General features: G+C 42.3%; 1 protein-coding gene and 2 pseudogenes across 4 annotated transcripts in view; 1 reads left to right on the top strand and 2 right to left on the bottom strand.

Moving 5' to 3' along the window:
• Positions 1–25,552, top strand: part of FAM168A (family with sequence similarity 168 member A) — a 178,148-nt gene that overhangs the window by 50,685 nt on the left and 101,911 nt on the right. The gene's annotated exons all lie outside the window — the stretch shown is intronic.
• Positions 9,497–9,814, bottom strand: LOC132242076 (large ribosomal subunit protein eL36-like; annotated as a pseudogene).
• LOC132241851 (cyclin-dependent kinase 2-associated protein 1-like) lies at positions 21,532–21,837 on the bottom strand (annotated as a pseudogene).

The raw sequence follows: 25,552 nt of genomic DNA on the forward strand, positions 1-25,552 counted from the left end.
TGAAAAGTTATGGATTGCATGATGGGTGATGATAAGAGCACTCTTGTGTAGTGCTGGTACACTGTGGAAGAGATGGAGGAACTCTTTCAATCTGATTTTACTAATTTGCCCATTACTTATATATTCACCAAATATGAGTGCCTGTCTGTGCCACGTTCTGCGCCCTGGGGATCTAGATGAAAGTCATAGTTTTCAGCCCTCAAGAAGCTCATAATTTGACTTTTGTCTGCTGTGAGTTCTTGTTTGATAAATCAGGGGCATCCAATCCATCTTGGGGAATATGGATGAGGGCCCAGGCAGGTGGTGCTGACTATCCATTTTAGACATCCTTTAGTTTCTGCTATGTGGCTGTGACTTCTTTTTCTCCCTAGTAGATGCTATTTTCTCCCCTCACTTTCCCAGCCAGAGAATTCTTGTTTGCCCTGCAGCCTGGCTAGAACACTGTGGCTGTTTCTATTTCTATTACTCTATGTTAATTAGGTTAATTATGGCTTAAAAAATTCCACCTGTATATGTGTGCTTGTCTAAGAATAGAGGAGAGGAAGTAGTCTCAGCAAGTCTCTGAGCAAAAACAGCTCTGCTGCAAATATTCCAACTGCTAGGTGAGCCAGAAGTGCTCCTGAGATACCCCAGGGCCATCACACATTATGAGAGCTAATAGTTATAAGATAGCTAAGAAAAAGATGAAGTGTCAACTTTAAATGGAGTAAGCCAACAAACCAGGCAATTCAAGTGTGAAGGAAGAAAGGGAAAGACTAATGTTTATTGAGGAGCAGACACTGATCTGATGCTTTGCATATTGACCCTTGAAGATGAACAATATTATTTCCATTTTGCAGAGGAGGAAACTGAGGCTCAGAGAAGTTGAGATAGAAGGTCTGAGTTTGAATCCTGGCTCCTCTACTTTTTTTTCTCCTTTGCTTTTTAGTTGTGAAGTCTTTGCAAGTTATTTTAACTATGATTTCCACTGGTGGTTAAAATAAATGAGGAAGGGTGATAGCCGGTAATACGTAAAACAAGGATTCTTTTTTAAAACATATATATTTATTGATTTCAGAGAGGAAAGGAGAGGGAGAGAGATAGAAACATCAACGTTGCGAGAGAATCATTGATCAGCTGCCTCCTGCACGCCCCCACTGGAATCGAGCCAACAACCCAGGCATGTGTCCTGACCAGTAATCGAACTGTGCCCTCCTGGTTCATAGGTTGACACTTAACCACTGAGCCACTGTGGCTGGGCTCAAGGATTCTTTTTGAGGATTAAATGAAAAACCTCCTATGAAGAAATAATTCAGAAGCATAATAGGTTATTAGTTAAGTTTGGTTTAATGTGAGCATGTTTTGTTTAATCACTGATTTCTTTTAAGGAAAGAATTAGAATTCCTGGAAAGGCTAAAAAATTTTTATAAAGAAATATAAAGAATTAAAAAATGTGGGCCCTGGCTGGGCTAGCGTAGTTGTTAAGAGCGCTATCTGATATACCAAGGTTGTGGGTTTGATCTCTGATCAGGGTACATACAAGAAGCAACCAATGAACAAGTGGAACAACAAATTGATATTTCTCTCTCTCTCTCAATCAATAAATAAAAAAAGATAAAAGAAATGTGACCAAGGGCTTAATACAGTTAACAATATATTTATTATATTGTATATTAGAGGCCCAGTGCACAAATTTGTGCACGGGTGGGGTTCCTCGGCCTGGCCGGTGATCCAGCTGATCAGGGCCATCTCGCTGTGGGGAGGGACCGCAGGAGGTTGGCCAGCCGCAGGAGGTTGGCTGTGGGAGCGCACTGGCCACCAGGGGGCAGCTCCTGCATCGAGTGTCTGCCCCCTGGTGGTCAGTGAGCATCATAGCAACCGGTCGTTCGGTCACTTAGGCTTTTATACATATAGATTGTGTTTATTTGAGAGAAAGGAGTGCATTTTGTGTACTGAGGAGCATTTTGAAGTTTTTGCTTTTCAGATAAACAATAATAAATTTCAAACTATGAGGTATGAGGGAAGAACTTAGTAGAAACAAGGAAGATTTATAACATAAGTTTTGGGGTGGAAATACAGAGGGTCATGTTTGTTCTGCAGAACCATGGGCTAAAGGGGAGATTCCTTGCCCAGAGCAAATATGAAAACTACTGAGAAGTCCAAAGTACCACAAACGAGGCTGGTGGTTTTGGAATCTGACAGTAGTGGAGGGTATTATTGAAAATGGGATACTGGAGACAGGGTTTTTTAGTAGATGTATATGAGTATGTGTCCTGCCTGTGATAATTTAGAACTGTTATTATTTTGCTCTTTCTTTTATGGGCTGGCTTGGGGCATGGTTCCAAAGGGAAAGACTGTGGGGCCAGCTAAATTTACATATGGATACTTTTAATTAATTAAATTAAAAACGTCCTTTTAAAATTTTTTGATTTTAGAGGGATGGAAGGAGGCAGGAGAAAGAGAAACACGGATTTGTTGTTTCACTTATTTATGTTTTCATTGGCTGATTTTTTAAAAAAATCCTCACCTGAGGATATGTTTATTGATTTTAGAGAGAGGAAATGAAGTAAGGAGGGAGAGGAGAAGAGAGGGAAGGAGAGAGGGAGCGGGGGAATGGGGAGAGAGAGAGAGAGAGAGAGAGAAAGAGAAAGAAACATCAATGTGAGAAACATTGATTGGTTGCCTCTTATAAGTGCCCCAACCAAGGATCAAACCCCAAACCTAGCTATGTGCCCTGACCAGAAATTGAACCCATGACTTTTCAGTTTACTGGATGATGTTCCAACTTAGTCACACCATCTGGGGCCATTGGTTGATTCTTGTATATGCACTGACCAGGGATCAAACCTGCAACCTTGACATATTAGGACTATGCTCTAACCAACTGAGTTACCCGACCAGTGCTCATATGTATATTATTTATAAGATTAATCTTGATATTTCAACTTACTTCTAATCTTTATATTGTTTGTACAGTATGTGTGCTCTTAATGTGGTTCTCTTTAAGTAAAGCTTAGGCTGTCAGGACTGAGTAGTATAATCTGAGTGGTTATCTTTGTCAATTTCTAGCTGCAATATTTTATATAGTATTTTATTTAAATAGCCTGTGTTTTGGAGTTAGGCTGCCTGAGTTCTAATTCAGTCTGTTACTCACTATGTGATCTTGAGCAAGTGACTTGTCCTTACTAGGCTCTGATTTCTCATTTGTAAAAGTGAGGTCATAATAGTCAGGATTATGGTCAGAGTTGGGTGAGACAATGGACTTGCTCATAGTGAGCACTCAATAAACATTAGCTATTATCATTTTATCTCCAATCACCTTACCATGTATGCCCAGCTTATTTACTTACTTATAAATAGAGGCCCGGTGCACGAATTCATGCACTAGTGGGGTCCCTCGGCCTGGCTCTCTGACATCCCCTGAGGGGTCCTGGATTACGAGAGGGCACAGGCCAGGCCGAGGGACCCCACTGGTGTGCGATTGGGGCCAGGGAGGGACACAGAGGTTGGCCAGCTGGGGAGGGACTACAGGAGGGCTCCAGGGCATGTCCGGTCTGTCTCACTCAGTCCCGATCGGCTGGACCCCAGCAGCAAGCTAGTCTGCCCCTTGGTGGTCAGTGCATGTCATAGTGAGTGGTTGAGCGGCCTTAGCATATAATTAGCATATTATGCTTTGATTGGTTGAACGGCCGACTGGTCGACTGGACACTTAGCATATTAGGCTTTTATTATATAGTATAGGATAATTGTGGTAAAAACATATAATAAATTAAAAATATTTTAGGTGAATTTTTTGGGGTGACATCCTATATAATAAAAGGCTAATATGCAAATTGACCAAACAGTGGAATAACCGGTCACTATGACGCACACTGACCACCAGGGGGCAGACACCCAATGCAGGAGCTTCCCCCTGGTGGTCAGTGTGCTCCCACAGGGGTAGCACCACTCAGCCAGAATCCCTGAGCCGGGCTCACAGCTGGCGAGCACAGCGGCAGTGGCAGGAGCCTCTCCTGCCTCCATGGCAGCGCTAAGAATGTCTGACTGATGGGTTAGGCCAGCGGTTCTCAACCTGTTGGTCGCGACCATTGGAAAACAAATATAGCATATCAGATATTTACATTACGATTCATAACAGTAGCAAAATTACAGTTATGAAGTAGCAACGAAAATAATTTTATGGTTGGGGGTCACCACAACATGAGGAACTGTATTAAAGGGTCGTGGCATTAGGAAGGTTGAGAACCACTGGCTTAGGCCATCAGTCGGACATCCTCTGAGGGCTCCTGGACTGCGAGAGGGCTCAGGCTGGGCTGAGGGGCCACCCCGAGTGCATGAATTTCGTGCACCAGGCCTCTAATTGGTTAATAAAATGATATAGGTTTCAAGTGTACAATTCTATAATACATCATCTGTATATTGTATTGTGTGTTCACTACTCAAGTCAGGTCTCCTTCCATTACCATTTATTCCTCCTTTACCCTCCTCTACCTGCTCCCAACCCCTTTTCCTCTGTTATGTTGTCTGTGAGTCTTGTGGTTTTTTTATTTTTATTTTTTTGTTTTTGCTTAATCTCTTTTTCTATTTCACCCAGCCCCTAACCCCCCTCCCCTCTGACAGTTGTCATTCTATTCTCTGTATCTATGAGTCTGTTTCTGTTTTGTTTCATTTTGTTCATTAGATTCCACATATACGTGAAATCATATGCTATTTGTCTACATATCATAAAACTTATCATCTTAACTATTTTTAAGTTTATAGCTTAGTGACATTAGGTACATTCATATTCTTGTACAATCTTCCCACCATCCATCTTCAGAACTCTTTTTGTCTTGCAAGACTGAAACTCTATACCCATTGAATAACTTCCCACTGCCTCCTTCCCCAACCCCTGGCAACCACCATCCTGTGTTCGACTCTGTTACTTTTACTACTCTAAATACCTTATATACGTGGAATCATACAATATTTGCTTGTTTGTGACTGGCTTATTTTACTTATCATAACATCCTCAATGTTCATTTATGTCTTGTAGCATGCATCAAAATTCAGGATTTCCTTCCTTTTTCTCTCTCCTTCCTTTTTAAGACTGAATAACAATTCCATTTGTGTGTGTGTGTGTGGTGTGTGTACATACCACATTGTGCGTATCCATTCATTTGTTAATGGATACTTGGGTTGCTTCCATGTTTTAGTTATTGTGATTAATGTTGCTATGAACATGAGTGTATAAATACCTCTTTGAGACCCTGTTTTAAGTTCTTCTGAGTATTTACCCAGAAATGTAATTGCTGGATCATTTGTTCTATTTTAATTTTTTGAGGAAAAGCCGTTTTTTTCCACAGCGCTTTACCATTTTACATTCCCACCAACAGTACACAAGGATTCCAACTTCTTCACATACTTGTCAGCACTTGTTATTTCTTCTTTTGGTAATAGCCATCCTTATGAATGTGAGTTGGTATCTCATTGTGATTTTGATTTGCATTTCCTTAATGATTAATGATATTGGGCATCTTTTTATGTGCTTATTGACCATTAGTATGTTTTCTTTGGAGAAATGTCTATTCAAGTTCTTTTCACATTTTTAAATCAGGTTTTTTCTTGTGTTGAGTTTTAGGAGTTCTTTATATATTCTGGATATTAACCTCGTATCAATATACTAGTGTCCTGGTATACAGATTCATGCACATTGAAAGGAAATTAATTAGAAGAAATATTTTAATATCGTTATTCACGTCTTGCTAATGAAAAGAAAATAGCATTCTACTGAGTCTCCTATCTACCTACTCCAGGACTTCTGTAATAATCAAATGAGATGAGGCACAGGAAAACGCTTCACAAATATTTGTTTAAACTGTAAAATGTTTGTACCTGGCTATAAAGCAAGTTGGGTTTCTGGGCTGAAGAAACTCCAAGGAGGCTAGTCGCTAGGGAGAGGAAGCTGGGTGTGGCTACATGACATCATTACCCAGCGCCCACAGCGACCGTTTCTGGGCTGGGCTGGGCTGTGGGCTGCATTTTGCGCCATGGGGTCTTGGCTGCGATTTGGTGGGGTGTCGCTCTGGGGTGGTGGCAGGACCTGTGTCCCACTTGGGGGAAGCTGAGTGTTAGTTTGTTGGTGCCAGGTCCATGGTGCCATTTATTTTCAAATGGCCATTGTGCATCATGGTAGCTCCTGCATTGAGCGTTTGCCCCCTGGTGGTCAGTGCATGTCATAGCTACTGGTCAGACAGTCGGACACTTAACCTTTATATATATATATATACTAGGGGCCCGGTGCACGAAATTCGTGCACTGGGTGTGTGTGTGTGTGGGGGAGTGTCCCTCAGCCCAGCCTGCCCCCTCTCACATACTGGGAGCCCTCAGGCGTTGACCCCCTCACCCTCCAATCGCAGGATCGGCCCCTTGCCCGGGCCGGACGCCTCTGGCTGAGGCGTCCAGCCCGGGCAGCGGGGACCCACAGCTGCAGCGGCCCCGCGATCATGGGCTTCGCTTTAGGCCCAGGCAAGGGACCCCTAGCTCCTGGGACTGCCAGCTTCGACCGTGCCCAGCTCCCATCGCTGGCTCCACCCCTACTTCCTGCTATCACTGGCCAGGGCGGCAAAGGCGCCTGATTCTCCGATCATGGCTGGGGGGGAGGGCAAAGGTGGCCCCAGGGCTGCCTTTGCCCTGCTCCCCAGCTCTTAGCTTCCCCCTGGGTTTCCGATCACTGTCAGTGGCAGGGGGCTTCTTCCTGCTTTCCCTTTCACCTCCCTGCATTGTGCCTACATATGCAAATTAACCGCCATCTTGTTGGCAGTTAACTGCCAATCTTAGTTGGCAGTTAATTTGCATATAGCCCTGATTAGCCAATGAAAAGGGTAGCTCGTACGCCAATTACCATTTTTCTCTCTTTTATTAGTGTTGATATCTGTGTGTGTGTGTGTGTGTGTGTGTGTGTGTGTATACATATATATGTCATGTAGCAACACCCAGCTTCCTCCCCCTAGCGACTAGCCTCCTTGGAGTTTCTTCAGCCCAGAAACCCAACTTGCTTTATAGCCAGGTGCAAACATTTTACATACATCTTATATATAATGCAGTCAATATATATATATGACTAGAAGCCTGGCAAGTTCGTGCACAGGTGGGGTCCCTCGGCCTGGCTGGCGATCAGGGCCGATTGGGGCCGCAGGAGGTTGGTGTGGGGGTCGGGGGGAGGGACCATGGGAGGTTGGCTGGTGGGGGGGAGGGTCCACAGGAGGTTTGACCGGTTGAACGAGGGACTGCTGGAGCTTGGCTGTGGAAGCACGCTGACCACCAGGGGGCAGCTCCTGCATTGAGCATCTGCCCCCTGGTGGTCAGTGCATGTCATAGCGACCATTTGGTCATTCAGCCACTTAGGCTTATATATATACTAGAGGCCCGGTGCACAAAAATCTGTGCACTCAGGGGGGCGGGGGTGGGGGTCCCTCAGCCCGGCCTGTGCCCTCTCGCAGTCTGGGACCCCTCTGGAGATAACGACCTGCTGGCTTAGGCCTGCTCCTGGGTGGCAGAGGGCAGGCCTAATCCCTAGGTGCAGCCCCTGGTCGGGCTCAGAGCAGGGCCGATTGGGGAGTTGGGGCTCCGCCCCTTGTCATGCACAGAGCAGGGCGGATTGGGAGGTTGCGATGCCACCCGCAGTCACACTCAGGGTAGGGCCGATTGGGGGGTTGGGGCACCACCTCCTGTCACACTCAAGGCAGGGTCGATGGGGAGGTTGCGGCGCCACCTCCTGTCACGCACAGAGCAGGGCCAATCGGGGTTGGGGCGCTGCCCCCGTCACGCACAGAGCAGGGTCAATCAGGGGGTTTATTTTTATTTTTATTTATTTTATTGATTTTTTACAGAGAGGAAGGGAGAGGAATAGAGAGTCAGAAACATCGATGAGAAAGAAATATCTATCAGCTGCCTCCTGCACACCTCCTACTGGGGATGTGCCTGCAACCAAGGTACATGCCCTTGACCGGAATCGAATCTGGGACCCTTCAGTCCACAGGCCAATGCTCGATCCACTGAGCCAAACCGGTTAGGGCCATTTTTAATTTTTTGAGGAAACTTCGTACTGTTTTCCACAGTGGCTATACCAGCCTGCATTCCCATCAGCAGTGTACTAAGGTTCCCTTTTCTCCACATCCTTGTCAGCACTTATTGTTCGTCGATTTATTGATGGTAGACATTCTGACAGGTGTGAGGTGGTACCTAATTGTTGTTTTAATTTGCATCTCTCTCATGATTAGTGACATTGAGCATTTTTTCATATGTCTATTGGTCATCTGTATGTCCTTTATGGAGAAGTGTCTATTCGGGTCCTTTGTCCATTTTTAAATTGGACTGTTTATCTTCCTGATGTTTCGTTGTGTAAGTTCTTTGTATATTTTGGAAATTAACCCTTTATCAAATGTGTCATTGGCGAATACGTTCTCCCCTACATTGGGTTCCCTTTTCATTTTGTTGGTGGTTTCTTTTGTTGTCAGAAGCTTTTAGTTTGATGTTGTCCCATTTGTTTATTTTTCCTTTGTTTCTCTTGCTCTAAAAGATGTATCGGTGAAAATAACTGCTACGTGTGATGTCTGAGATTTTACTGACTTGATGATAATGTCTTTTGATGCATAAAAAACTTTTTAATGTACAGGTTTTCTTAAATTTTACTTATAAGTTAACAACACTAAAATTGCCCTTTTTGTGTTATAAAATTCTACGAATTTCAACACATGCATAGATTTGTGTAATCACCACCACAGTCATGAGATAGGACAATTCCATCACCCCCAAAGCTTCCTTGTTATAACTAGCTTTTTAGTAAGTGCTTTTCAGTAGTGTTATTGAGATGTCTTATTTCAAGAATAGCCAAGGTCAGTTGCAGACCAGTCCGAAGTGCTTATGGCTCTAATTGGTTTGCTCGGGAATGCTATGTCCTTCCTTTTTTTCTTTTTCTTTTCCTCCCTTCCCCCCCATAGGAGACTTTGGGAATTAGATCTAGCTCCCTCTTTTCATGCAGCAGAGCACTGCAGACAAGTAATAAATGCAGGGATATAGGATTTTATGATATATAGTTTTGGTAATTATTCTCTTAATCTGTGATGATAAATCTGTGCTTTTATGATCTCTTAGTCCTTGGTTTATTCATAATTCTTATGAGTAAGTGTTATAGTTAGGTCTTAATTGTGCTTGCTAGTAAGAAGGGGGAGAGAGGCGAGAAAGAGCCTTGGATTTAGAGAGGGAATGCAGGACCAGCTCCTGGCTCTAATAATTTACTATAGATCTTAAATAATTTAATTTCTATGAGCTGTATGTTTCTTACCTGAAATAGGCTATTTGATTGTGAGTATGAAGTAAAATAAAGTGAGCATTATCTAGCAGTCAGTAAATGTTAAATTGAATGTGAATAGTAAGAATGTTGATAAATGGAACTTCAATAAACCCCAGATTATACATACATACACACATATTTTTCCTTTTTTTCTGAACAGGTTTTATTACACAGACAGGGTGAGGCTCAGTCCTTCTTGGCTGCTGCCTTCCTCATGGCTGCAAGGACATTGCTCAGCTTCTCTCTCTTACGCTGGGCGTCGATGTGTGATGAGTTTCAGGGCCCTCTTGTCCTTAGAGACCTTGAGCAGCTCCATGGCGCGATGCTCATAGGGGGCAAAGCCACACACCTCTCGGATCATGTCCCTCACGAACTTGGTGTGCTTGGTGCAGCGCCTGTGGCATCTGTAACTCGGCTTGCTCAGGTTCTTGGTTACCTTGTGGCCCTTGTTGAGGCCCACGGCCATGGGGGTAGCACAGAGCCATGGCTGCTGCTCCTCAATGGCTGTTGCTCCTCAATGACTGCCATGGCAGAACCCCAGATTATATTTTTAAAGTTTTTTTTTAAATAGCCTTATTGAGTTCCAATCCACATACCATACAATTCATCCACTTAAAGTGTATAAGTCAAGACCTTTAGTATATTTACAGAATTGTGAACATTTTTATTATTACAAAGAGAAACCAGTACTTTAGCAGTCACACCATACTTCACCCATCTTTGCCAGCCCTACTAATCTATTTTCTATAGTAGATTTTGCCTGTTCTGGACAATTCATATAAGTGTTATATAATATGTAGTCTCTTTCATTTAGCATAATGTTTTCAAGGTTCATTAATGTTGTAGCATGTATCAATACGTAATTTTTACTGCCAAATATTCCATTGTATGGATAGACCATGTTTCTAATTTATTACTTAATAGACATTTGGGTGACTTCTAGTTTTTAGCTCTTAAGAGTAATGCTGCTGTGAACATTCTTATATAAGTCTTTGTCTGGATATATATTTTTTCTTTTTTGGGCAGAGGAAATGAGTTCTGAGGAGTGGAATTGCTGGATAATTGGTAACTTTAACTTTTTGAGGAACTCCAGACTGTTTTCCAAAATGGCTGCACCATTTTACATTACCACAAGTGGTATATGAAGGATCCAGTTTCTCCACATCCTCTCCACGACTTGTCTTTATATATATTTATATTTTTTATTGATTTCAGAGAGGAAGGGAGAGGGAGAGATACAAACATCAATGATGGGAGAGAATCATTGATTGGTTACCTCTGAGTCCACAACCTGGGCATGTGTCCTGACCAGGAATCAAACCATGACCTCTTGGTTCATGGGTCGATGCTCAGCTACTGAGCAACACCAGCCGGGTGTGACTTGTCTTTTTTATTTTTGTCATCCTGGTGAATGTGGAGTGGTATCTCGTTGTGATTTGATTTGCATTTCCCCAGTGGCTAATGATGCAGAGTATCTTTTAATGTGCTTATGTCCCATCTTCTTATTATTTTTAAGTATCTCTCTTCTACTACTAAACTATGTAATACCCTTTAATAAGATTACACCCACAGGTGCTTGCTTATTAATACTTATCAATTTGTTAATTGATTATAAGAGAATGGCAGAGGAAGGAAAATATCACCTCATCTTATCATTCATTCCCTTTTGTTACTTCTATCACTAATTGAATTGAAAGTCCTCAGAGAGGATATCCAGAAAAGGGAGATTTTCAAATAATACTCAATCTGTTTAGGAGATGACCAGATTGAGGACATAAGATATTAATTAAAGAATAATTAATGGCTGAATCGATTACTGGTATTGATTATAGAGCACTTATAAAGTGATCTTGGCACTGGGGATACATCAGTGAATAAATTAAAGTCCCTGCTTTGAGTTGTACTCTAGTGGGCAGAGATATGAAAAATTAGGCAATGTATGGAGGTAAGGGAGTTATAGAAAGGGAGGGGGCTATTTTAGATACGATCTGGTAAGGTGAAATTTGAGTACAGATCTTAATGAAATAAAGGAACAACTCATATTGATATTTGAGAGAAGAATGTTTTAGGCAGAGAGAACTTTAAGTGCTAAAAACCTGAGGTGGGGGTGTACTGAGTTTATCAGTGAACAGCAATAAGGGAAAGAATGTTCCTATTGTTCACATTAAGGAATCTGAAGCTTGCATATTCTTCTTAGTCTTTGCTTATGGCCACTTCAGAGTGGTTTCCAAACAACGTGAGTGTTGTTGTTAAAATTTAATTTTACTGCAGTGTGGATGAAGTATGAGCAAAAAGAACAATGTTAGGTGCTAAGATCAGACAGGTAGAAAAAGCCAGAATATATGGTGTCTTGTAGGCCATCATAATGACGTTGTATTTTTATTTTGAGTGAGATGAGAAGCCATTGCAAGATTTTGAACAGAGTGGAAGGACATGATCTGAACTGAACTTAAAAGGATTGTTTTGGCTTCTGAGAAGAGAGGAGCATAGGATAAATAGATGACAAGGGGAATAAAATAGGAAGCTGTTAAAAGAGTTAGGGAATGAGCCCTAGCTAGTTTGGTTCAGTGGTTGGAGCATTGGCCCTTGAACTAAAAGGTTTGATTCTGATCAAGGGCACATACCTTGGTTGCAGGCTGGATCCCCAGTCAGAGCGCATACAGGAGGCAACCAATCTATGTGTCTTTCTTACATCGATGTTTCTCTCCCCCCCCCCCCCCCCACACACACATGTTCTCTAAAAATCAATGGAAAAAATATATCCTCCAGTGAGGATTAACAGCAACAACAAAAATAGGGAATGAGATAAAGCTTGAGCCAGTGTGATAGAAAAGAGGTAGTAAGAAATTGTTGGAGTCAGGATATGTTTTGAAAGTAGAGCTGACAGAATTAGCTGATAGATCAGATGAGGATTATGAGAGTAAGAAAGTGGTCAATGGAAGGTTTTTGCCTGAGCAACTATGAGATTAGAGTTGTCATATATTGAGATGGGAAAGATTGGAAGGAGCAAGTTTGTAGGGAGGGGTCAGGTATTTGATTTTAGACATAATGTATTTAAGATGGCTGTAGATAACAAGCCAAGGAGATGCCAGGTAGGCAGGTGGATATACAAGTCTGGAATTCAGAGAAGTCCAGGTTGGAGATATATATCTGGGAATCATTAAATATGTAAAGCCATGGAGTAGATGTGATCACCTAAGAAATGTATAGATAGAGAAGAGAGATTAACAATGGAGCCCTGGACACGCTGACATTGGGAAATTGAGAAATTCAAAGGAGTAGCCAGACTGGGATATTGGACAGTTCACTTTATACTTTTGGGCCTTCGTGTGATCTGTAAAGTGTAAGCTTGTTCTAAACATTTCCCTGTTATCATAATAAACATTTATCTATATAACACTTTATAGTTTGCACAAAGCATTTCCATGTGTTTATGACATTTAATCTTAACAAATCTATGTGATTTATATTTTATACCCATTTTACAGATGGAAGATTAAAGCAGTTTAGAGACTTGTCCAAATTGTACAGTCATAGTCAGAGACTTGAATCTAGATCTGCCTGATCTCAAAGCCCGTGCTCTTTATGCTATGTAGCAATTACTTGTTACATTAATATTCTAGAACTCTGAGATTGTGATCACATATACTTCATTTGTTCCTTCATTCATTGAATATGTGTTGAGTACCCGCAGTGTACTATTCACTGTTCTGAGTGCTGGGAATACAGTTGTGACCAAGACAAAGTCCTTGTCCTCATAGATCATTCATTCTAATGGGGGAGACTGACAGTAAACAAAAAAGTAACTAATAAATAATATGATGTTAATGTAATAATAAAAAATAAAGCAAGGTAAAGGGATAGAATATGTTGGGGGATGATCAAGAAAAGTCTCTCTGGCCTGGCTTGTGTGGCTTGGGGTTGAGTGTCAACCTATGAAGCAGAAGGTCACAGTTTGATTCCTGGACAGGGCACATGCCCTGGTTGTGGGCTCTGTCCCCAGTGTAGGGTGTGCAGGAGGCAACCAATCAGTTATTCTCTTTCATCATTGATGTTTCTATTTCTCTCCCTTTCCCTTACACTCTGAAATCAATAAAAATATATCTTAAAGAAAAAGGATTTTAAACAAATTATACAAAAAAGAAAAGAAAAAGAAAAGCCTTGCTGAAGAGATGGCATTTGAGCAGAGACCTGAATGATCTAAAATAAAAAAGCATGTGATATGTGATGGAAGAAACAAACAGAAAAGTTCAGAAGGAGGAATGAGCTAGATGTGTTTGAGGAACATCAAGAAGGACAGGAGATTGTCAAGCAAAATATATAGAGTTTTGGAGTCATTTAGTCGGGGGTTGTGGAAGGAGGTCAGTTTTGACCCCTTGACTTAATTTGCTGTGTGACTCTGAGCAGAGTATCTGGTTTTTCTGAGTTTTAATTTCCTTATCTATAAGATAGAGTTAATAAAGGCTATCTTGACAATTAAATGAAAATGTATGTAAAACACCTAGAATGTTGCCTGACATGTTACTATATTAAACATACAGGGCATCCCAAAAAATGTATATTCACTTTGAAAGATTATAAAGTCAGTATTTATTAACATACTAGAGGTTCAGTGCACAAAATTCGTGCACTGGGTGGGTGGGGGGGGTCACTCAGTCTGGCCTGCACCTTCTTGCAGTCTGGGACCCCTCGGGGGCTGTCTGCCTGCCGACTTAGGCCTAATGCCCCCAGGCCTAAGCCGGCACTCAGACATCCTTCTCATAGTCCAGGAGCCCTTGCTCCTTACTGGCCTGCTGTGGAGGCGGGAGAGGCTCCCGCCACTGCTGCTGCGCTCGCGAGCTGTGAGCTCAGCTTCTGGCTGAGCAGAGTAGGGGGAGCACCACTCAACCAGAAGCTGGCTTGCTGCTCCTTAGCACTGGCCCTGCCCCCGCTCACTGGTGGGAAGGGTGGGCCCTATCAGGGGCTGGGCCGGCTGGGGGAGGGGCCGTGGAAGGTTGAGGCGCCAGGGTCGTGTCCCATCCCACCTCTGCGGAGGTGCCGGGACCACGCTGCCCCTCTCCCACTGCCTCTGTGGAACTGGGGGTGCTAGGACCAGGCCTGTGCTGCAGCCTCTTCCGATGCCTCTGTGGAAGGAGGGGTGCTGGGACCCCATGGCTGACCTGGTGGCACAGACTCACTGGCCCCGCCCCCCTCCCACTGGTCGTTCAGGAAGGTCATTTTTGCCTCGGCCCTCGCAGCCCCGGCTTCGTCCAAAATGTTGTCCAAAAGGACATTCGGCTGTCTGGTTTAATTAGCATATTAGCTCTTTGTTATATAGGATAGTTCATTTTCAAAATGTAAAAGAATCTACAGAAATGAATACATTTTTGGTCAATGCCTGCTTTCAAACTGATGACAGTTCTGGTCCAGGCACTGCTGATAGTGTGAAGCAATGGAATTGCAAACAAAAGAATCATTTTATTTGGTATTTGTGTGCTCTCAATTTGTTGGCTGTTGCTGGTTTTGTGCTGTAAACTTTATCTTTTGTGTATTCCCATAAAAAAGAGGGTCTGTGGGCACTGTAGGATAAATTTTCTTTGTTCAAAGCTTAGTCTGGTTTCACCCATTATTTCAAATCAGTTTAACCCGAAAAAGAGGAAAATTGAGTTATCAGCTGTTAAAGTGTGTATACATTTTTTGGGACACCCTATATGTTTACAGCACACCTGCTGTTATCGACTGTGTTCTAGGCACTTATTACACAGTCATCCAGTAAGTTCAGTTTTTCCAATTTGTTTTAGTCAGCAGATATTAACTTTATGTTTTTGTGCCCAGGCTGTGTTAAACACTCTCCCTGAGCTCAAGTTTGTATTGAAATCAAGGAAGGAAATGTTGGACTGAAAAGAAAATAATTTAGAAGTTGATGAGTAGTTACAAAAATAAAGGCTTGAGATTCTGGTAATTGCAGTCTCCGATATATTCATTTATTATAAAAAGAAACGGCATGTGTATTACTGTCATCTTTTCTCATCACTGGATACTAGCTGTATTCAGGCACTTAACCAGCCGGGCTTCCTGCTGACCCAAACCTGCTTGCCTTAGGAAAATCAGATAGGAGCCAAGTCCTCCATCCTTATAAGACCATCTGTTTTCAGGCCCACAGCTGCTGCCCTTACAATTGCAACCCAACACAACTGGAATGATTTATTCATCTCCAGGTAACATTTGTGCACTAGGCTTCCAGCTAAGTACAGTATCAGCTTTACACTTAATGAGGCATCTAGCACAGGTGGCGAGCTGCACCGGAAAGGATGCTTCTGGCTTAGAAATGGCTTATGGACAGGTGGAGGTAAGCTGTTAGTCCCAAGAATATAGCCAGAGGAAGAGCAGAATGAACACTGGGCAATAAGGGAAAATTTCTTGTCCAGCAGAGTCTTGACTGTATTTCTGGAATTTCAAGATAATGTAACTCATCTTTTAAGTTATATGTACCACTGCTGAGTTAGGTGAGAAAATTAATATCCAGAGAAGGGAAGGGACTTAGTTTAAGCTGCATAGCAGTTTGGCACAGCTAAGACTAAACTGGGGTAGTATTTCAATTCCTGGTCAAGTGCTTACCTCCACATATTTTGTTGTGCAGTGAAACACAAATGTTTCTTTATTTTTCTTTTTCTTATATGTAGAATGAGGATAATTAACACTTGTTTGGAATTGTTTTGAGGATTAAATGAGATAAATATATGAAAGCTGCTTAGGTCATTTTTGATAATCAGAAAGAACTAAATAAATGTTCCTCTCTTCTTCAGTTCAGTTGAGCAAACACTGATTAAGCATCTATCTTGTGCCAGCTCAATTTCTAGGCTTTTTACTTAAATTATCTTATTTACCGTTTATGTTTCTTCCTCTCCTTATTATATTGAGGGTCTATTTGGTATAATAATACTTTTCTTCCATGACAAAATCTTTTCATAGTCAAATCTCCATAACCAAACACAGTTGGTGCTAACAAGTGATGCGTACTTTTAGAAAAATCTAGAGTGTTGGAGTCTAGTATGAACCTGTGGTGATACCTAGTATGAATCTATGGACCAGTGTAGCTAGTGTTAGTCTATAACTCTTGGCTTCTGCCCCATCCACAAGGTGAGTTGAGGATTCTCAGTTTGGAGGGGAAATCATAACTATGACAGCACTCTGTTACTTCAAAGAATGTAGTTTCTCTTTTGGAATATTTGGTTTTAGTAAATTGCTTCCTTTTCACCTTCCTTCATCTAGGTTTTAGGCTCTTGGGTAAGCCATCTGCTTCTCAAATCCAATTTTCCTTTACCACCAAGGGCTTGCAGGCAGTTGTTCAGATGGAGAATAAAAGCTTTCTTCAGTTCCTGGTGGTTTTATAAGAGTGGGAAGGCCTCAGGGAGAGAGATTGCATCTGCTTAATGGAATTCATTTGTGATGTGTGCCTGACTATGCAGTATTTTATTTACCAGGAACTCTGCTGGGACTGGCTGAGGAGGAGATACAGTTTTGGAATGGAGTTCTATCAACATGGGTTTTGGCTATTTCTGTCCTTGCCAATATCAGTTAGGGCTCCAAAGAGCTTTTTGGGAATGCTGCTGCTACTGCTTTTTTGTGTGTGCCTGCATCTATTGTCCAAGTCTTTCATTTTCACTTTGTTTTCCCTGGTTGTTCTGTTCAGTGAGTGATTTCATATAGTGCAGTTCAACAGACTGAGTTAAGTGAACATTCAGAAATGAATAAAATAAGGGAAACATAGTATGGAGTCATGGAAAAGCATTGGTAAACCCATAGACATGTGTCTTGAAGTCTCAACTTTGCCTTATACTGGCTTTGTGATCTTGAGTAAATCATTTAATCTCTTTGAGCCATAGTTTCTTTATCTTTAAAAATAGGAATATAAATGTCTACCATGTGGTGAGGATTAAATGAAAAACTATGGAAAAACCAAGATGGCGGCATAGGTAAACACCGGAGATTGCTGCCTCGCACAACCACTTCGAAAATACAACTAAAAGACAAAATGGACATCATCCAGAACCACAGGAAGGCTGGCTGAGTGGAAATTCTACAACTAGAAGGGAAGAGAAAAGCGTACCGAGACTCAGAGAGGTGCAGTGCGGAAGTAAAATACAGAGGTACAAAGGCGCATGCGGAGAAGGTTGGCGGCTGAGGATAGGGTTGTCTTTTTCAATTGGGAGAGAGTCTCAAGCTCTGAGATCCAGTTCCGGGCGAGTCTCTGGGGATCCAGACTCATACGGGAGAAATTGGACTGTCTGGCATCGGTCGGAACTCGAGGGCAGCTTTCTCTTGGGGGTGCTTGCAGCAATTGCCAGGACACTGAGAAGCAGGGCCTCTGAGGGTAGGACTGAGAGCAGCCATAGCTGTTTGCTCCGCCCTGTTGACCCCCTGGGACCCTGCCCTGCCCAAGCCACAGAGGCTTTTGCATATGAAAGGCCTGGCCCTTTGCAATCTGATAATTACCTAACAAACTGCAGCTGGCCCAAGGCCCCAGGGCAACTTGCATTGTGTCACAGCTGGCTCCTGCTGGATAGCCTCAGGCAGAGGCTAGATTAGCACCTCCTTAGAGATCCAGGAGCCAGTGTGCCTGGTGGTCAGAGTGGGACCATCCAGATTGCAGCTCCTCGGATTCATAAAGGACACACTCAGGGGGCAGACTCAGTGACCACCAAAGCCCCATTGAAGCAAGTCTTGCCCCGGAGGGGTGTCTCCAGCACAGAAGTTCTCCCACTGCAGACACAGCTGATTCTCACAGCCAATTGGCCTGGAGGTCAATCCTTCCCAGTGTTACCTACAACAGTCAAGGCTTAACTACAACAAGACTGTGCACAAAGCCCAAAAGGGGATGCGCCAAGAGTGTCTACCTCAGGTAATTGGGGAGGCTGAGCTACTGGGCCCTATAGGACACCTAGTACAGAAAGCCACTCTATCGACACAGCGAAGCATAAAAAAATGCGGAGACAAAGAAACAGGACACAAATGACAGAAATGGAAGAAAGCAAACTACTGAATATAGAGTTCAAAACTACACTTTTAAGGTTTTTCAAGAATTTTCTAGAAACTGCTGATAAACTTAATGAGACCCTCAAGAAATCTAATGAGACCCTCGAGGTTGTGATAAAGGACCAACTAGAAATTAAGCATACACTGACTGAAATAAAGAATATTATACAGACTCCCAACAGCAGACTAGAGGATCGCAAGAATCAAGTCAAAGATTTGAAATACGAAGAAGCAAAAACACCGAACCGGAAAAGCAAAATGGAAAAAGAATCCAAAAATACGAAGATAGTGTAAGGAGCCTCTGGGACAGCTTCAAGCGTACCAACATCCGAATTATAGAAGAGAGAGAGCAAGATATTGAAAACCCATTTGAAGAAATAATGACAGAAAACTTCCCGTCCCTGGTGAAAGAAATAGATTTACAAGTCCAGGAAGCACAGAGAACCCCAAAGAAAAGGAATCCAAAGAGGACCACACCAAGACACATCATAATTAAAATGCCAAGAGCAAAAGATAAAGAGAGAATCTTAAAAGCAGCAAGAGAAAGACAGTCAGTTACCTACAAGGGGATACCCATACGACTATCAGCTGATTTATCAACAGAATCTTTGCAGGCCAGAAGGGAGTGGCAAGAAATATTCAAAGTGATGAATACCAAGAACCTACAACCAAGATTACTTTATCCAGCAAAGCTTTCATTCAGAATTGAAGGTCAGATAAAGAGCTTCACAGATAAGAAAAAGCTAAAGGAGTTCATCACCACCAAACCAGTATTATATGAAATGCTGAAAGGTATCCTTTAAGAAGAGGAAGAAGAAGAAATGGTAAAGATACAAACTATGAACAGCAAATACACATCTATCAGCAAGTAAATCTAAAAATCAAGTGAATAAATACTCTGATGAACAGAATAAACTGGTGCATAGAAAGGGAGTGGACTGACTATTCTTGGGGGAGAAAGGGGTGTGGGGGATGCGGGAAGAAACTGGACAAAAATCGTGCACCTCTGGATGAGGACAGTGGGTAGGGGGGTGAGGGTAGAGGGTGAGGTGGGAAACGGCTGGAGGGGAGCTATGGGGGGAAAAAGAGGAACAACTGTAATAATCTGAACAATAAAGATTTAATTTAAAAAAATAAAAACTATGTGGGGAAGAATCAGGCATTAAGTTGGTGCTAATTAAATATTCCTTTCCATCTTCTATTTCCTTAAGGAGTGCAGTGTACATGGGGAAATCAGATATGTATACAAGTGAGTGTGTGTGTGTGTGTGTGTGTGTGTGTGTGTGTGTGTGTGATTAACTCTGAGAGTGGTTGGAATTTGCCACTGTCATTAGGAATTAGGAGGGTGAGAGGGCTTGGGATGGATGCATGTCTTCCTTGAAACCAGGCTGAGCGATGTACTCTCTGATAAGGTAACATAACACAATCTTTGTTCTTTTAAAGAAGACCTGAGGAGGGGGAAAAAAAGAACCTGGTGGTGGAGGCCTTTTAATACTGGTTTCCTCAGGGGGGACCATTACAGTGTTTCTGGCTACTGGTCTCTTAGAGATAGAATGGTTTGTTTCACAGTTAACTTAGAGCAGAACCTGGGGTTTGTAAGCTTGGGAACTGCCTTTAAGAACAGTTAGTACATTGCTTGAAGGTTATAGCCACCAGCCTTCTTCCTCTCCAGTCTGTTATGTCATCAGCAGTATGGTCTTTTCCAAGATTCAGATCTGATCATCTTAATTTGTTAAATCTCTTCATTGGCTCCCAGTTGCCTTCAGGTTAGAATCCATATTTCTTCTGTGACATATAAGGTCTTCCTTGATCTGATTTCTGCCTACTCTTTCAGCCTCATCTCCCATTGTTCTTGCCTGAGCTCCACTGCCATGGCATTATTTGTAGCCTCTCACCTAATGTATGTTCTGGCCCATGGTAGCCTTTCTGCTATGCTGTACTTACCCTCTTTCCTATTCCTCTGTTTTACTTGACCAACTTCTCTTTTCTTTAAAACTCTTAAGTACCATGTTTTCTGTAAAGCCCTCCCTGGCTTCTACAGGTGAGGTGCCATGGGGTGAGACACTTCCCTCCTCTAGGTTCATTTAGAATTTTGTACATACAAAACTCTAACTACATGTTGTAGCCTAAGTGCTTAGTAGACAGAATGAGGTCTCTTAATGCTTTTGTTTATGACACATTGGCTATTTTACTTTAATGCCTTCATTAGGATACTCAGTCCGTACATATAGAGATCCATTCACAACAGATATCTTTATTTTGTTGTTATTGAAAATAAGTTCCATTACATTAAGTAATAAATACATACAAAAATGCAAACAGTGTTAGTAATTTTCTTCCAGATGTTTGGATTACCTTACAGGAAACACAAAACTGAAATCTACGTACAATCTTAGGAAAAACTTCAGGGGTCCTTGTTAAGTGAGGTTTGGTAAGTTGCTCTTTCTTCTGTATTTATAACTTGTCCATTTCAAAAATTGACTTCAAAGCACTGACAATCATGCAAATGCTTAAGCAAAAAAAGAAGTTACATTAATCAGAATCTATACTGTTTGACCAGCAGGGACCATGAATAGGCTACTAAGTAAAACATGTTGTCAGTATGCACTAAAAACATAACTCTTAAGAGTTGTATTAGCTTAAGAAGAAAAGAAAAGAAAAAAGAACAATTTGAGTAACATAAATGTATTCAAAAGAGAACCATTGTATCTTGGAGGCAAACTGCTGTTTGCTGTGAGATAGGAAACTTATGTGCATCTTTTGAATCAGTGCTTAAAAAGAACACCCTGAGGCCCAGCTGGTGTGGCTCAGTGGTTGAGTGTTGACTTATGAAGCAGGAGGTCACTGTTCAATTCCCAGTCAGGGGACATGCCCGGGTTGCAGGCTCGATCTCCAGGAGAGGGCATCAGGAGGCAGCTGATGTCTGATTCTCTCTCATCATTGATGTTTCCATCTCTCTCTCCTCTCCCTTCCTCTCTCTGAAATTAATAAAGACATATTTAAACAAAACAAAAAAATACCCTGAGTAGTTCCTAACTATTTAAAAATGTAAATACTAATCAACTGCAAAATCTCTTCCCCATCTTAGACTGTAGGTTCAGAATCTAACGAACCATGGGATAGGCACAGGGAGGGGAAACAAGTTTCAGATGAACTATAAACTTATTGGAAGAAGTGGAAAACCTTCCACACTAATAAGGCATCTAGGACCTGACATTCCATTCAATTTCAGCCAAGCACTCCTGAGCCAGCCCTCTAGCATGGATGATGCCTCATTTTAGTCTCTCCATCACACTCTTGCTTCCCATGTAGGTGAGTCTGATTTCTTTCCCTAACTCCTTGATGATGGCCAGTAACTCTGTGTATTTGCTCTGGGGCACCTGGCTGTTTCCAGTTTCCCTGGCGTAGCCTAAGGATGGTGGCTCATGGTCAGTTAGCTGCTGGCGGTACTGGGGAGGGCAGGTGGGCGCTCCCAGGCTCCCAGCTGTGTTGAGGCAGGTGGCAGGCATGTTTTTGGTCCAGTTTGGTTTGTAAGACATCCTGAGAGAGTGGCGGGGTGTGCGAGGTGTGCAGGGCAGCTGGTGTCTGAGTTTTAGTCCGCACCTACCCTGCTTCTGCTGCACTTTTTGTTGATGGCAGCTCCCCGCCGCACCCCAAAGCATATCTTTAAAATTTGAAAAATAAATGCAGAAACAATACAGCACCTTGCCAGACTTAGCAAATTATATTTTATCATACCTTTATCCCAAAATAAATGACTACCCATCAGTAAAATGAACAATCAGAGATTTGGAAAGATCTAATTTTCAGGTTGATTGGGTAGGTCCATCTGATCTGATTAAAATAATTTTTTTTGAGAGAGAGAGGGAGAGAAACATCAGTTGGCTGCTTCTTGCATGCCTCCTAACAGGGATCAAGCCTGCAACCCCAGCATGTGCCCTGACAGGGATTGAACCAGCCACCTCTTTGTACATGGGATGACACTCAACTAACTGAGCCACACCAGCCAGGGCATATATATGTACATATATATTTTTAATCCTCACCTGAGGACACACTCAGAGCAAAGGAGGGAGGGAGGGGAGGAGGGAAGAGATTGGGGGCGGGGGGAGAGAAAGAGAGAAGCAGAAACATCCATGTGAGAGAGAAAAATATTGATCAGTTGCCTTCTCTATGCTCCCGGACCACTGATCAAACCCGCAGCCCAGGTATGTGTCCTGATCTGGAATTGAACCGGTAACCATTTGACGCACTAGATTACCAACCAACTGAGCTACTGAGCCACTCTAGCTGGGTGGATATGATTTTTAAATCATTTTCTTTACTGTTATGCTTTCTTTTATATAACTTTTCATTTGGATCCTCAAATTTATTCTGATATAAATGGGACCTGAATTCTGTGTTTCATGTTAGAGCTTTCCCTAGATGTCTGATGATCTTTGGTGTCCATAATTTTAAATGGGAGATACTAAAAAGCTGATTGGAAATTTTAAGTACTTGGTCAGGGCTTACTGATTGTGGCCCTGACTGTATTGTCTGTCTGGTCTATTTTGGGGGCAACTACAATGTTAGTATTTTTATCTTTCCACAACGGTGGGTGAGATTCTCATGAAGGATCCTCTAGTCACCTTTGTAGAGGTTATAGGACTGGTTGCTACTGGTCTAGAAGCTGAATGGGGGAGGAAGACTGCCAGGAGGTCCTCAATATTCAGTTTACTTAGACTCTTATTTTCAGTACAGTAACCCTGCCTTCAACTGTGCCTGCTATTCTCTTTGTCTAGAGATCTTCTATTTTATCATTTCCAGAGGGAAAAGAAAACCCGAACATGGAGCTACCAGCTTCTGAATTTTGTAGGGGTTTTACAGGTTAAATTGTTGCTTTTTTAAATTTTTTTCACTGCTGGCTTAGTAGTCATCTTTCTTGGATTTGATAAATCAGTTACTGCTCATTCATTTGCTTTCTAGCTTTCAGTATTTTGTGGCTATTGCTCTTCTCCATTTCTTCATTTTTATGCCTTTATGCCTTATAAAAAATTCAAAATGTATATAAAATTCATTATATATCTCCCTTTACAGAATAGACATAATATTATTTAATCTTCCTTAGGATTCAAGTTCATTACTTTGAACATCAGTTATTCTGCCTTTTTGTGTTATACTGATACTACAGGAGCTATTGTAACCTACATTAACTACTTTGATGCTGTATTTTAAAACATAAACAAAAGCGAAGGGCCACCTTTTTGATGAATACTATGCTTTTTACATTCTTGTGGTTGTTTGGAATTATTGTTTTGCATTTTCTCCTGTTTGTGAAACACAACAGACAATATTGTTCTCCTTTCTTCCTTTGTCACTTCTCACCTACTATATATGGGTACTCCCAAATTACTGAGTTTCTGAGATGTGTATTTAAGGGAAGAGTGAGGCCCTGGGGACTCTACTAGTAATAAAGCGGGAAGAAGTAAAGACAGTTATTTTGACAGAGGGAGAGAACCAAGATGGCGGCATAGGTTAACGCTGGAGTTTGCTGCTTTGAACAACTACTTCAAAAGTGAAACTAAAACAAGGAACGGACATCACCCAGAACCACAGGAACGCTGGCTGAGTGGAAGTCCTACAACTAGGAGGAAAGAGAAACGCATACCGACACTCAGAGGAGGCGCAGTGCTGAAGTCAAATTCTGAGGTGCGGAGTGCGAGGAGCGGGCTGGCGGCGGAGGGCGCGGTTGTTGTTTTCAATCGGGAGGGAGTCGCAGACTCTGAGCTCCAGATACAGGCGAGTCTTTAGGGACCCAGGCTCAAACGGGAGAAGCGGACTGTCTGGCTTCGGTCAGAGCGAGTGCAGCTTTCTCTCCGAGCCTTCCAGCGGGTGCTGGGACTCAGAGAGGCAGAGCCCCTGGGGACAGGACTGAGAGCCGCCATAACTGCTCTCTCCGGCCCACCCTGTTGATCCTGTGCGACCCGCCCCGCCCAAGCCCTGCACAGAGGCATTTACCGGATAGCCTCAGGCAAAGGCTAGATTAGCACTTCCCTAGAGGACAGAAGTTCTCTCACTGCTGACACAGCTGATTCTCATAGCCACTTGGCCTGGAGGTCAAACCCTCCCTGGAATTAGCTACAACAATCAAGATTTATCTATAAGACTGCGAACAAAGACCACTAGGGGGTGCACCAAGGAAGCATAACAAAATGCGGAGACAAAGAAACAGGACAAAATTGTCAATGGAAGAAATAGAGTTCAGAACCACACTTTTAAGGTCTCTCAAGAACTGTTTAGAAGCTGCCGATAGACTTAATGAGATCTACACGAAAACTAATAAGACCCTCGATCTTATATTGGGGAACCAACTAGAAATTAAGCACACACGGTCTGAAATAATGAATATTAAACAGACGCCCGACAGCAGACCAGAGGAGCGCAAGAATCAAGTCAATGATTTGAAATGCGAGGAAGCAAAAAACATCCAACCGGAAAAGCAAAATGAAAAAAGAATCCAAAAATGCGAGGATAGTGTAAGGAGCCTCTGGGACAGCTTCAAGCGTACCAACATCAGAATTATAGGGGTGCCAGAAGATGAGAGAGAGCAAGATATTGAAAACCTATTTGAAGAAATAATGACAGAAAACTTCCCCCACCTGGTGAAAGAAATGGACTTACAGGTCCAAGAAGCGCGGAGAACCCCAAACAAAAGGAATCCAAAGAGGACCACACCAAGACACATCATCATTAAAATGCCAAGAGCAAAAGATAAAGAGAGAATCTTAAAAACAGCAAGAGAAAGAAACTCAGTTACCTACAAGGGAATACCCATACGACTGTCAGCTGATTTCTCAACAGAAACTTTGCAGGCCAGAAGGGAGTGGCAAGAAATATTCAAAGTGATGAATACCAAGAACCTACAACCAAGATTACTTTATCCAGCAAAGCTATCATTCAGAATTGAAGGTCAGATAAAGAGCTTCACAGATAAGGAAAAGCTAAAGGAGTTCATCACCACCAAACCAGGATTATATGAAATGCTGAAAGGTATCCTTTAAGAAGAGGAAGAGGAAGAAAAAGGTAAAGATACAAATTATGAACAACAAATATGCATCTATCAACAAGTGAATCTAAGAATCAAGTGAATAAATAATCTGATGAACAGAATGAACTGTTGATTATAATAGAATCAGGGACATAGAAAGGGAATGGACTGACTATTCTTGGGGGGGAAAGGGGTGT

The sequence above is a fragment of the Myotis daubentonii genome, chromosome 9 (assembly GCF_963259705.1).
Source record: "Myotis daubentonii chromosome 9, mMyoDau2.1, whole genome shotgun sequence".
Taxonomy (NCBI): domain Eukaryota; kingdom Metazoa; phylum Chordata; class Mammalia; order Chiroptera; family Vespertilionidae; genus Myotis; species Myotis daubentonii.